Here is a 12933-nt window from a genome sequence, read left to right as displayed (position 1 = left end):
GAGCTCCTAGGCCCAAGACACATGAAGTTATCAATGACTCAATTTACTTTAAATTACCATTTTGAAATTTATCTTCTTAATTGTATCTATGAGACTATCCAGTCATGTCTTAACTATGGTACAACTGACAGATATGGAACCAACCAGCATCAAATCTGTGGACTTTTCAAGGTCTGTTTAAATTCATTCTAAACTGTGGGTTTATGGCATTGCAAAAATTTACTGAAAAAACAAGAGTTAATATTTGTCCAGTTCTTTCACATAAGAAGTGCTGTTACTGTTGTCAAAAAGTCTACTGTGGGCTTAAGTAGCTGTGAGAATGCAAAACAGCTTAAAATGTGAATAGCTTTCGTAACTAATAGCAAGTAGGCAATATAACAGATGGTGACTCACATGAAAGATAAACCACATCTTAATAACAATAACTTACATTCAGAGGGGTAGCGTTTCCTAGCGGTTAGAGCATGGGACTGGGATCCAGGATTCCCAGGTTATCCTCCTGGCTCTGCCACTCACTCGCTGTGTGAACTTAGAAAAGTCACTCAAAAACCTCCGTGCCTCAGCTTCCTCATCTGCAAAATGGAGATTGTTCTTACAAATATCACCAGACCGCCGAGGTGAAGAGGCCCAAGGCATTAGTTTTTATAATCAGCATTTTGAGACAAATGAAGGTATGGAAGAGCAGTGTTTGCTGGTGCCATTATTCAGCCATTGATCAAATTGCAAAGCGGTTACTTCGCCCAACACTGGGTGACTACAGCCATCCCTGGAGTGAGAGGTGGCAGCTGCTTCATCACGTTCCAAACTCTTACGGTACGGGTCAGGCCAGGCAGTGAGTATTCCCCTACCCAACTGACACTTCAGAGGGAATTCAAGGAGGCCAAATACAATTACCTTCATTGAAATTTAGCCAGGACATTATGCAATCTTTAACAGGGGTCTGAATCTCTATTTTATATCTCCAACAAAAGGGAGCACCTACAGCTCTCCAGGTTTCTGTCATCATTAGTTGGCACATTACTTCGTTTTGATCAGAAACAAGATTGCTTCTCACTCGCTGACTCTGCTTTGTGCAGCTCTACAGAGTTTCACAAAGGTCCTCCAAAGCAAGCACCAGAACAGTCTTACGCTGTCTGACATGAGCATAATGCAAAATGAATAGGCTGCAAAATAAATGTTCCGCTTTGCTTTCCGCAATATATCAACTTTTTCTTTTTTCTTTTTTCTTTTTTTTTTTTTTTTGTCTGAGTGATGGATTGAATTTTTAACTGTATGAGTAGTAGAGACTCCACTCAGAGAGGGCCCATTTTTGCCATGCTTTCCAGACAGAGATTTCCCTCTGACTTTGGTAAGAATTTCATGAAAATAGAAGTTAGAGAATTGGACCAGGAGGGAAAAAATGGCTGGTTACAGAGAGGAAGATTCCTTGCAGGGTAGACACTGGTGCTTCGGCAATGCACAGGCAATGGCACAAACTAAAGCTCGAAACCAACTTGCTGGCTTGTTTTCACTAGTGTGGAAGGCTGCCTCAGATCAGCTCTGGTTTGGTCTTTCTAGCTCTATAGGGTTACTGTGGCACTGATGATTTTCTGTGGCTTCTGAAGATTGTGGGGATACATTACAACAAGCCAAAAAAAAAAAGAAGTCACAAACTATATATATATATATATATATATATATGTTTTTAAAGAACAGCTGATCTAACTGAAGAAGACTCTGGCATCTTCCCACACAGAGTTTTTACTGGTATTTCCTGATTCTCCAGCCAAAGAAATCATCACTAAGCTCTTTTTTTCTGGGAGGAGTGAACAAAAATTATTTCTCACGCTAGCTCTGTAGGCTTTATGGGATATGTAGTTGAGACTAACAGGTTAAGGAGTTTTAGGAGTCCTAGTCAAAGGACTCCCTAAAGAATATTCTATGTAACTAATTTAACTGCTTTCCAGATGATCAAAATTGAAAAGGCCATCTGAGCAAAAATCAAGTTTTGGAAAATGCCATGAGAAATTTCACCCAGAGGACGTGGATCCTGCTTCTGCTGGCTTCAGTGGAAACGGAATCACTCTGATTTATTAATTATTATTTTTTTAAAAAAATCTTAAGTTCATACAAAGAAATGTCTGGAAATTCTATGTTGTTATTTTCAAAAGAGATGAGCTCAAATCACAAAATCTGGATCTGGATGCCTAACAGTGCCAGAAGTTCAGGAGAGTTTGGACCGACAAGGCTGGCTCAGGCAAGTATTGAGTGTTTTCCCAGGATTTTTTGAAGGCCAATACAAGGGTTTCAAAGAGGAGAGAGGCATGTGCAACATGGCAGTTACAAAAAAACATCGCTTGGAATTTCCTGGGTTTTGTGAGATTAAAATTGTAAGTCTAATTAGTTTAAGGAAATTAGCTCCTTATAATTTTCATTTTGTATTGAAGAAACACGAAAAATTAAAAATAGAATGAGAATGGAAAAATTAATGGGTTTCAGTAATTAGTTAATCAGAAAATGCTCCTGTCTTAGTGTGACTGCCCAACGCACATTAAAAAAGAAAAAAAAAAAAAAAAGAAGAAAGTAACCATGACTTTCCTCATACTTTCCAAAATAATATAAGCTTCACCTCTGAGCTTGGAACAACTCCTTGACATTTCAACTCAGCTCATTTTTTAGCGGTAAGCCACTGAAATCGGTGTTCAGGTTGAAATATCATCTCACCATAACATTAATACAGACATAGAATAAACACACGCATCCTGGCAAAAAACCCCCAGAATTTTCCTCCTACTGGCCACATCGCATCTACATGAGTCGCATGCACTAATGAAATGTTAAATGGAAGGGAAACCTCTTCTGAGAGCAGACCTTTTCACCAAGTGCTGAACGGGGGATCTCTGACATCTGAAAGCAGCAGGACAACTTATTACGCTGTAGGAAAACACATTTCTCTTGACAGTGGTGATCCAGTCTGAGGCCCCACAAGCCACACACTGGTGCACTAAAGAGACATGTGTTAGACAAGCTGTTTTGTCCCTTGGCTATCACCCTCCCGAGCGCTGAATAGATCCGGATTGGGCTGGCTTAGAAAAAAAAGTCAGATGAAAGCAGTGAAATTTAGCCAAGTCAAAACACAACTTTGGTGCAATTCCACTGAGTCCAAGTTATGCTAACAAAACTTCAGCAGCAACGAGCCTGGCCTTCTCTGCCCAGCCCTGAGCCACACTTACAGACATTAGCTGCAGTGGTTGGCTTTCAGCTTGCTGCAGCTCTTCACTATATTTATTTAATGAGGTAGCTAAATATGTATTTTATCATTATTTGAGCTTATAATAACTTTGAAATAGAATAATCTACTCTGCAGAGATGAAGTCAAAGAAGTTTGGGGAGAACGATTTTTTTCTTAAATAAAGATGCTGAGCAACAATCCTCTGAAACGGCCAAAAACTTGAAAGAAGCCTTCTACCTCGCACTTCCATAGCTCTTGAACTTCAGCCTTTGAAGCTGTTTACCCATTCTCAAGTCAACTAAATTCATGGGTGGCTACCAGAACGAGCTTGAAAATAAATACCCGCAGCTAGGGCTGCTCAGAGCACCGAAGCGTGTGTGGAGTAACAGGGAACATCATGTACCGTGCATGAACAGTACGCAATTTTTAAATGTTCGTAACACTTACTTCAAAACCAAATTTCTTCCAACAAAGTCTGTAATTCCTTCCTCAGGACCATGAACGTGCCTAAGCACAAAATGTTAAACCAGAGGTGGTTTCAAGTTGCTGAGGAAGACAGAAAAGGGAAGAAGCCTCAAAATGTTGTCTTTGGTCAAAGAGTCTCTAACTTCTCATTGAGATGACTGGCAAAAACTAAATAGAAAGAAATGGTCTGCTGTTGAGAGCAAAGAAGAGATAGAGGTAATTTTCTCATGGAACTGGAGGCATATACAAATAAAGTTTCAGACTGCAGGAGTCAGCCCAGCTCAGCTCTAGCATCTCCACTACAGCGAGCGCACCCTGCGTGCTACAGAGGGATGCTGTGCTGCGCAAGGACACATCCTGGGGTGTCTGGTTTCCAACACTGACTCAAGGGGATCACCCTAAATCCTGATGTTCTAGCTCTGTTTTTCATGAACCCTTTCTCAGGAAAACCTGCACTGACTTCAGCGGGAAGGTGTCTCAGATAAGAAACACCACCACCTAACAGGGAGACCTCGATGTGGTTCAACACACCTACAGCATGGCCAAAACACAGTTGTTTCTGGATTCATTAAAAAAAAAAAAAAAAATCTCTAATCTGCATTTGCCTTGCTCACAAGAGTGCTTTTGTACGCTGGCCTAAGAATACACCAGAGCAGAAATGCTAAAACTTATAGATCTTCAGCTACGCTAATAGGAATATGAGCACAAAACGTATATAAATCATGTATACAAAGTACGCCTGTACTTTCCCCTTGAGCGTGGCAATCGGCCCACGCACAGCCGGCGGCTGAACGGTGCAAGGTGGTGGTGGACTGGCCGGCCAAAGCATCCACCTCTGACCGAAAGTGTCAGTAACTCCTTTGTGTCTCTACAGTGCAAACAGGATTTTGGCTTTGATGATCTTACCAAATTCATCTGAAAAAAACCCACCGAGTTCCACAAAAATACAGCAGTAATTACAGAGGGAGCAAAGTTGTGTAAAAAGCTCATTTTCTGGTTTGCTTGCCAAAGTATATTACAATTCAGGTTGCACAAAACTAAAGCAAACAAACAAAAAACCCAAACACTCTAAATTCTTCCCAACCAACCTAAATCTCTCCCCTTCAAACCCTCTCGTTTTGGAATGTTTTCAAGGATTTCCCCCCCCACCACCACCTTTCCTTTAGAAATCAATTCTTAACAATTGTCAAAATAAATCCTTAATTCAAAAACAGAAATGAAAACATAGCATAAGAAAGTATCAAAACAAAACATTACCTCTCTCTTGGAAAGACAGACCTTTTTTCTTGCAAGGATTTAATAAATTTGATAGCAATTCGTTTTTTCTGTTGACGTGACTTTGCATTTTTGGGCAAAAAGTTTTGCAGCGGTGTTTATCTAAATAATGTATTGCTAAAGACAGTACAAATAGGGAAGAAAGTCATCTCCCTAAACTAAAATGGGACTCGGTATCAGAAATATTGCTGCCATAAGGCTACTTGGCTATACACCTCCGATTGCTAGCTGCTGTCTGGCTCCCTCCATCCTATTATTAGGCACCAGCATTCTGGTACAGGAAACTTATGGGTGGCAAACACAAAGCACATCTAATTTCTACCTCGCACTTCATCCTCTATTCCTCCGGCACAATATTTCATTTTCTTACAGCCTTAACTTCCCCTGTTTGCTCGCTTAAATGCAGAAAAGCCCAGCAAAGGGATCGCTACCTGACGGCTTTTCAAACTCGGTGCGGAGAAGGTGCCCAATTGAAATAAATAAATAAATAAATAAATAAATAAATAAACGGGAAAGTTTATGGAAGTGAAACGAACGGCGCGGAGTGGCGGGAGCGGCAGCAGGCAGCTCTGTACTCCTCCTCAGACTGACACAGGTGTATCCCAACTTCACCCACGCAGGCAGGAGAGACAGAGGGATGTACATGAGTGTGTACGGACACACCGAGAAGTGCCAGAAAGGGCGAAGGAAGAGGTGAAAGACAGAAATAAAACCGAAAGGTGTTACTTATTTTTACAACTCAACAATGAACTTCAATTTTGGCAGAGGATTAAAAACAGCCCTGGGAAATGATTAAGGTTTTTTTTTTCTTTTTTTCTTTTCTATAAAGCTTCAGCAGAAAAGAGAGATTATAAAAGGGATACGCTCGCACGGGCACACATAAAATAGGGGGGGAACTGGGGAGAAGGAAATGAAAGGAAAAGAAAACAAACAGCCTCCTAACAGGCCCATACTGCTAACGGGAGTCCAAATAAAGAGTCATATGATATCTGATAGTGCAGGACACGTCGCCAGGAGCTGGAGCGGATTGCCTGCAGGAAGAAAGAGCCAGTGTGTTACTGCTCAAAGAGCTTTTCTTTCCCCCTTTTTTATTTTTTTTTGCCCTCTCTCTCTTTTCTCCTGTACTGTGAATGTGCTACTCTCAGGTCAGGTCCACGGAGTCCCCAAAAGACAGCTATCATCTTTCTCCCTACTTCTGGAAGCAGTGACAGCCACTGGAAGATGCCTTCTAGTTGAGATTGAGGGGGGCTAAATCTAGGTTTCAGCTCTGTTATGTCCTCCCTCTTATGTCACCATCTCCACGGTTGCAGATACAAAATGTTCACAAAAGCACATTAAATTTAAAAAAAAAAAAGGGGGGGGGGAGAAAAAAGATTCAGGCAGAAAAAAAATGAGACTGCTTATCCTATGGAAAACTTCAAAGGCCAAGTGCTCTTTTGTTTACTTTTCCTGTGATTTTTTTTTTCCTTTTTGGAGAGTGAGAGAGCAAGAGAGAAAAGTCACAGAAAACATTCAGACCACGAAAAACATCAGGAGTTGGGAAAGCTCTCCACAGGAACGAGGAAAGCGAGGATTTTAAATAAAAGAAAAGCATTTGTAATTTGCCAAAAGTTCCTCTATTTGTTATGTTTGCCAGCAGAACGACCAGCTCTTTTTGGTGGTCCATCCCTCTCCGTCAAGCATATCACGTTAAACTGGGGAGCCCGCAAAGTACTTTCGACACGACACCGCTATTGCTGTCACCCGTGGAAATGCAGAGCACCTGGGTTACATGCAGTGAAGGTACCTGGACTCAGAGCAGGGGACCTGAGGCCACAACGTGTCCCCCTCCCCAACTTCTGCTGGGGAAGCTGTGCGCACCACAGCTTTGGAGAGGGAAGAGCCCTGGCTAACGGAGCTGGAGGGGTGCAAGCCCTCAGCCTAGATATTGGTACGAAAACAAAACTATGTTTTAACTGGCGGTTTCACTTGTCGTGGACGGTTTCCCTTCACTTTTGCAAGGGCCGGGCTGTATCCTGCAGGACGTTTTGCCGCTGCAGGGTAGCGGTGTTCCTAAAGCGGCACAGGCAGAGCCCAAGGATGGCTTTTCCCTCCTTCATCATATGAGGAGATGTAAACGGACTAATTCTCAGTGTGCGCTTACACAATGCATAGATGTTGCTTTAAAAACAGTGCCACAGATACCTATGCGATACCTATGTAGTAGCTGACGACCTCTTCTGAGGGAAGCCTGCAGCATGAATATAAAAATCAAGGTATTGTAGTAATAATGCCCTGCATCCAGAAACAATCGTTGTAACTCTGTAATAATTTGATCTACTTCTATCTGCTGTGCGCTTATGATTTTTAGGGGGGATATAATACACAGCTTCCTCTCTTGTTTTCTGTACCACTGCTATATAATGCAGTTTTTAGATTGGTAATTTGTCAAAGCCAGGAAAATACAAATCGATAAAAGAAGGCAGGCAGAATTTGGCTAAAGAAAACACTTCCTTAAGCTACTGAATTTGCAATGGTATATATTCTCAAACATCCTAACCGTTGTACAGGAGACACTGTACGGAAGATACCCTGCATGTTACACATTATATGCAATAAAATTCCAATCTAAACATCTCCTGAAATGTGATGCGTTATTCCCTTCTATATTACGTGTGCCTTTTCCACATGCAAATAGACAAAGAGTGTATCTGTAAGAAATACGTTCAGAAGAACAAAAAATCTACAGTGCAAGGAGGTCTATCCTGAAATCCTCAATTTGGGGCTCGATTAGAGAACTAAACTCAGAAGGTGAAATGGAGCCATTTGAGCGAGGGTCCCACCGAACAGGAGGAACAAGCAAACAAACAAACAAACAAAAAAATCCCTGAGCTCCGACTAATCATTTGAGCTGCCAATGAGAGGTGACTTTTAGACAGATGGTCAGGGAAAAGCTGGGTCCGTGGACACAGACGTTAGTGCCCCATCTGTATTTTAAGATCCTAGCTTCAACAAGCCATTACCAACTTTTTTTCTAAGTGACAGAAAGTGAAAGATTTCTGTTCCCACTCATTTATTTCTTTTTCACCAAAACCACCCCATTTCCCTCTTTTTTTTTCCCCCAGTAAGAATTTGTTGTTTGATTTTTTAAGTAAACAGAAACTGTTCGCAGTATAACTTCTATGCCAAAAAAAAAAAAAAAAAAGAGAGGCTAGGTAAGTTGGCAAAACAGCATTTGGATTTAAAGAGAGTTAAAAAAAGGGAGAAAAGAACGACATATCAAACTCACTTGCTCTCGTCCCCCTTCCATTCCTGTTCTTATTAATTCCAAATTATAATTTGGAGGTAAAGGAACTGCATTTCCTTTCAATCTATTTTGTTGCTGCCACACATTCTGTGCTTTGCTTCTCTCTCTTTCTTTTTAGGACGGGGGGTGTGTGTGTGTGGGGGGGTAAAAATCCCTAATAAAAATAGAAAAACATATCTCAGGCGTTAAGCTCGCTCTCCCCCTTCCTTTGTAAAGAACTCTTTGTTCTCTAGTGAAAATGCTGAAAAAAAATCCCCGGGCTCCCTGAAACAAGTGCAAAACACTTAGAGGCTTTTGGGCTGGCGAGGAGCCAGAAACCCTCCCGCTGTCTGGTTAGGAAGAGAGGGGAGAGAGAGAGAGAGAGAGAGGGAAAAAAATTGGAGCTTCCTTTAATAGACATAGGAAGCAGGTCTTTTTTTTTTTTCATTTTTTTTTTTTTTTTTTTCCATTTTTTTAAAAACTGGCGGTCAAGCGTTAAGTAACTCCCTGTCTAAATCCACCTGCTGGAAATGAACTTGGGTAACCCCCCCCAGGGGTGCACAAAGAGGAGACACAGTAACACACTCCCGGCTCTTCTCCCAGCCGCCCCCTCCCCGCTGCCCTGCTGCCATTCTCCCTGCTCCCCGCACACCGATGCCCACGGCTCCCGCTCCCCCTGCCACCGCCACCACACGTACCAAAATAAACGCTCGCTCCCTCTCCTTACAGAGCGGGGAAAGGGGGGTGGGGGGATGGGGGGGGGGGGGGGAGGGTTGGGGAAGGAGAAAAAAAAAAAAAGAAAAAAAAAGGGGGGGGAAGCTTTTTTTTTCCATCTCGGTTGCGACAGTGATAAGGGGTAGGGAACATCTCATACCTGGTGTGAATGCTAATCAGCCAGGAGTTCTCCTTTTTTCCCAAGACAGGGAACTGTTTCCTTCCAAATTTATTAGAACCTCCTCCACTGCCTCTTTGAAAAACCTTCTTTGTCACCCTCTTCCCAAGTCCTGATACTTCTTTAAAAAAAAAAAAAAATGGCTTCGGAGCTCCTTCTATTCTTGATATTGATTCTCTCTCTCTCTCTCTCTCTTTCTCCCTCTCTCTTTCTCTCTCCCCCCCACCCCCCCACCCCTCCTCCTTTCTCCTGTCTCTGTCTCTTCTGAGTGGTCTATTGATAAGTCCCTAGAGGCACTGGGTCAGCCTGCCCGTAGGAAACCAGACACAATGCACAAATCTCCGAGTGCCATTCTGCCATCAGCAAGCAGACCACGTTTAGGAGAGAGGAGAAAAAAAAAAAAAAAACCGAAAAAAACACACACACACACACACAGTAGAGCAAAAGACAGAGAGAGAGAGGGAGAGTGTGAGAAAAAGACTGATTGGAACAGGAGGGAGGGAGGGAGGGAGCGAGAGAGCGAGGGAGAGCGAGCGACACTGCCAGTCAGGTTAATCATCCCTACTTTAATTAGCTGTTCGGCTTAGACATAAAACAATTGAATTTGAATGATCTGTCAGTGGGCTCGGCTGAACCAAAGGGGAAATGCGAATATTACAAAAAAGACTGTTGGTGTATTCAGATAAGCTCGCCGGGAAAATCCTCAAAGGATAACTATTAAAACTTACCACCAAACAAAAAGTACAGATTCAAATGGCATTATACAGAGGCCCTCTCCGAAAAGCTGGGAGATCCCTTCCCTCTCTTTTTTTACACACCACCGCAGCTCTTGCCGAAATAAACATCCGCGCCTTCCCGCAGATGCTACCTGTCCTGCGGGGTGGGGAAGGGAGCGCGGGTTTGCCAGCTACTTCGGTTCGGTTAAAGCGAGACCGTGCTGCCCTTCGGTTGAATTTTCCTGATGGATTACTGGAATGTTATGATTCTGGAACTACACAAGCTCCGAGAGCACATCCTTGCCATGGATGTCTGCACAGACACAGACAAACCGAGTACCTGCCTGACACAGACGGAGACGCTGTAAAAAGGCAACGCTGGGTGTTGGGATAGACAAGTCCCAGGCGCTGGGGAAGGGGAGAAGTTACGCCCTAAAATAGGTGGCAAAGCAATCTATTCCTTCTACCCTGGGCTGCAAAACAAAGTGCAGTTCAAATGGATGAGTCCTGGTGATTGCCAGCGCAGCAGCAGGGCTGTGTGGCGGGCAAGGCAGAGATTTATGGCACTTCTGCGAAGTCTGCTTCTAAAAAGGTGTGGGGCAGGCGGCCTCTCCCCCCGGAGAGGGGAGGCGGCAGGTAACACGCTGCTTCGAGAGGGAGCTGCCGGCATATTTAGCACCCAGACAGCATCCCTCCTGCCCCGCCAGAACTCTCCCTTGTCAGACGCTGGGGACCTGCTTTGGGTTTCAGGGCACATGGGCTCCGTTGCGCCCTCCCAAGCGAAAGGCAGCAAAGGGGGTGTGTGAATTTACTGTGCGAGGCAGGTGTATTCTCTGCGTTTCAAACACCTTATCTGTATTTCATATAGGGCTGCAGCTACAGCAGCAAATCCATAATTCCTGATCAGCTCCGTGAACATCTGCTGTATATAAACTTTTAAATGGGCACAGCTAACCTGCAAGCGTCGCTCAAAAGCACGGGAAAAAAGTAGAGAAGGAATTCACAACTCGGCTGACTGCTGGCCTTTCAGAGGGAGCGCTGGGCTTCCCCGCTTGTTTTGCATTTTGGGTACAAATGCTTAAGGAAAGACGAAGTAAAAGACAGCAGTTCTAGCAACTTCTCTATATTAATTTCATCATCTTTTCTACATACATCTCCAGGCAAAGCTAGCACCAGTTTTTATGTGTTTTGCTATTAATGGAGAGGTATCAATATTACTCATTCCTTTCTGCTATGGGAAAAGGTGGGTTCCTGCCCTTTTCCACCTTTTGAAACGCCATGTGCTGGGTGGCTGTGTCCCATCTACCTACCAGCCCGTTGGGGCCCGTTGACTCAGCACAGATTACAGGAAGAACGAACCAGGGTCAATAGGAGAGGGATGCAGTGCAGAAGCAAAAGGGATATTGGCCTTAATAAGGTCTGCTAAATGCTATTTATGAGTCTTCTCCACAGCCTCCCCAAAATACGAATTGCTCCCATTTGAAATATTATGGGATTATGGGAGGTAAGACGCTACCAAAGAACAGAAAAGGAGATTTCAGAGAAATACAGTGCCATCAAAGGCCTCAAGTCTTTTCCAGGTGAGGAGATTTTGTAGAGCACAGCGACACAGACAAGTCGTTTTCTCTTCCCTGGGTCAGTACCAAACTAATAATCCAGCAGAGTGCAGATCACCTCTGGGCTATGTTTCTAATGAAATACGCGGAGGACCTGACCACTTGATGCAAGGGTCCAGCAGAAGAAACAGTGTGCAGTCATGTAATTACAGGCTATGGTAATGGTACAAGGGGCCCTCAGTAAGGTTGCAGAGACAACATTACCTGTGGCATTTCCTAACTTTTAAGTGCTTGACTTAGTAACATTAACATTACAGTAATGCATTTTCAATATAATTGCTCAGGGTTTTCTTTTAAAGCCAACTTAAAAATCGAATGCCGTTCCACGTTGCTGCTGATGCTGAGGCGGGTTAGCACCTGTGGAGCTGTCATACAGAACTTCACCACTTCAGCCGGCAGCGTCAGCAGCAGCACGAGTAAAAGGGTGCATACGAAGCGATCAACAACCACTGGAAGAATGTGAGGATACTTCATTTAGGGGTTTGATGTTGTCTTCCTGACAATGGAAATGCTGACATTCAGGAGCCCTAGGCTGACTTCCAAGGAGCAGAGCAAAGAGCACTGCCATGGGAAGAGACCCTTTGGTCCCTGGACCCCCAAACCTGCGTCTCTTCCATTGCTGTTGGTTTTGCTTCCATTCCCCCTGTTCGGTTGACTCCATGGGCTGCTGTTCCTCCTGTTTTCTAGCTTGCTCTCTCTCATGCTCTTTCTCCCTCCCTACACTACTCGTCACAGTCTGTTCCTCATCCCATTGCCCTAAAATGAGCATCCCCTCAAACGCCTCTACACCTCTGCTCCACCCCAGGCACGGATGGACCCTGAGCACAGAGGAAAGCAAGCCACTTAGCATGGTAAATTAGGCCACATGGCGTTCCAGGCTGCCTTAACTAGACCACTTCTTGCAAGACTGTTTAAAACTAACTCGGGTATCATAATTTGCAATCCACAGTGTAGACATATCAAAATGTCCTTGTTCTCATTTCCAGTGCTTGCTGCCATAGCAACCCCTGGTCAAAAGGAAATTTCCATTGATATCAGAAGGAGCAGCATTTCACCCAGGTGAGTTTTTACTATGTGGCACATATTTTATTAGCATGTGTTCCTGATATGGTGATCCCCAAATCTCCTACAGTGCTTGATGTAGAAAGCGCTACTGTTAAGTCCTGCTCTCAGTGGGTCCCCTTCTACTAGAAGCTACACAAGTTAAAGACTTCCTGATTTCTACCTGAATATCAACCAAGAGCAGACCTGGAGTTTAAATGCAAAAGGCCAAGAGCAACTCCAAAAAATGTACATCATCTTCCCCCCCCCCGAGATTTTATCACGGATTTCAATTTAGATACATGATGTCGATGATCTCTCTCTTTCCATCGCACCCTCTTGCTTGCTTTTCTTTCACATAAATCATTGTGTGTATCGGGGAGGTTTAGCCCAAGAAGCGAGCATGGAAAGCTCAGTCTGATCAGTTGAATAAAGTTTGCTGTTTGCTACGG

The 12933-nt window shown here is 43.6% G+C and overlaps 1 protein-coding gene across 28 annotated transcripts in view; it reads right to left on the bottom strand.

Moving 5' to 3' along the window:
- The window catches only part of ZBTB20 (zinc finger and BTB domain containing 20), a 516306-nt gene that overhangs the window by 110177 nt on the left and 393196 nt on the right, over positions 1–12933 (bottom strand). For 2 of the 28 annotated variants that reach the window (XM_075765621.1, XM_075765613.1), the window contains exon 7: positions 431–572. The exons of the other annotated variants lie outside the window; for them this stretch is intronic. The gene's annotated coding sequence lies outside the window, so the exon portion shown is untranslated. The remainder of the gene's footprint in view (positions 1–430; positions 573–12933) is intronic. 28 annotated transcript variants of the gene reach the window in all.

The sequence above is a fragment of the Balearica regulorum genome, chromosome 1 (assembly GCF_011004875.1).
Source record: "Balearica regulorum gibbericeps isolate bBalReg1 chromosome 1, bBalReg1.pri, whole genome shotgun sequence".
Classification (NCBI taxonomy): domain Eukaryota; kingdom Metazoa; phylum Chordata; class Aves; order Gruiformes; family Gruidae; genus Balearica; species Balearica regulorum.
Note: the sequence above shows the minus strand (reverse complement) of the source record. Positions and strands in the feature narration are given on the sequence as shown.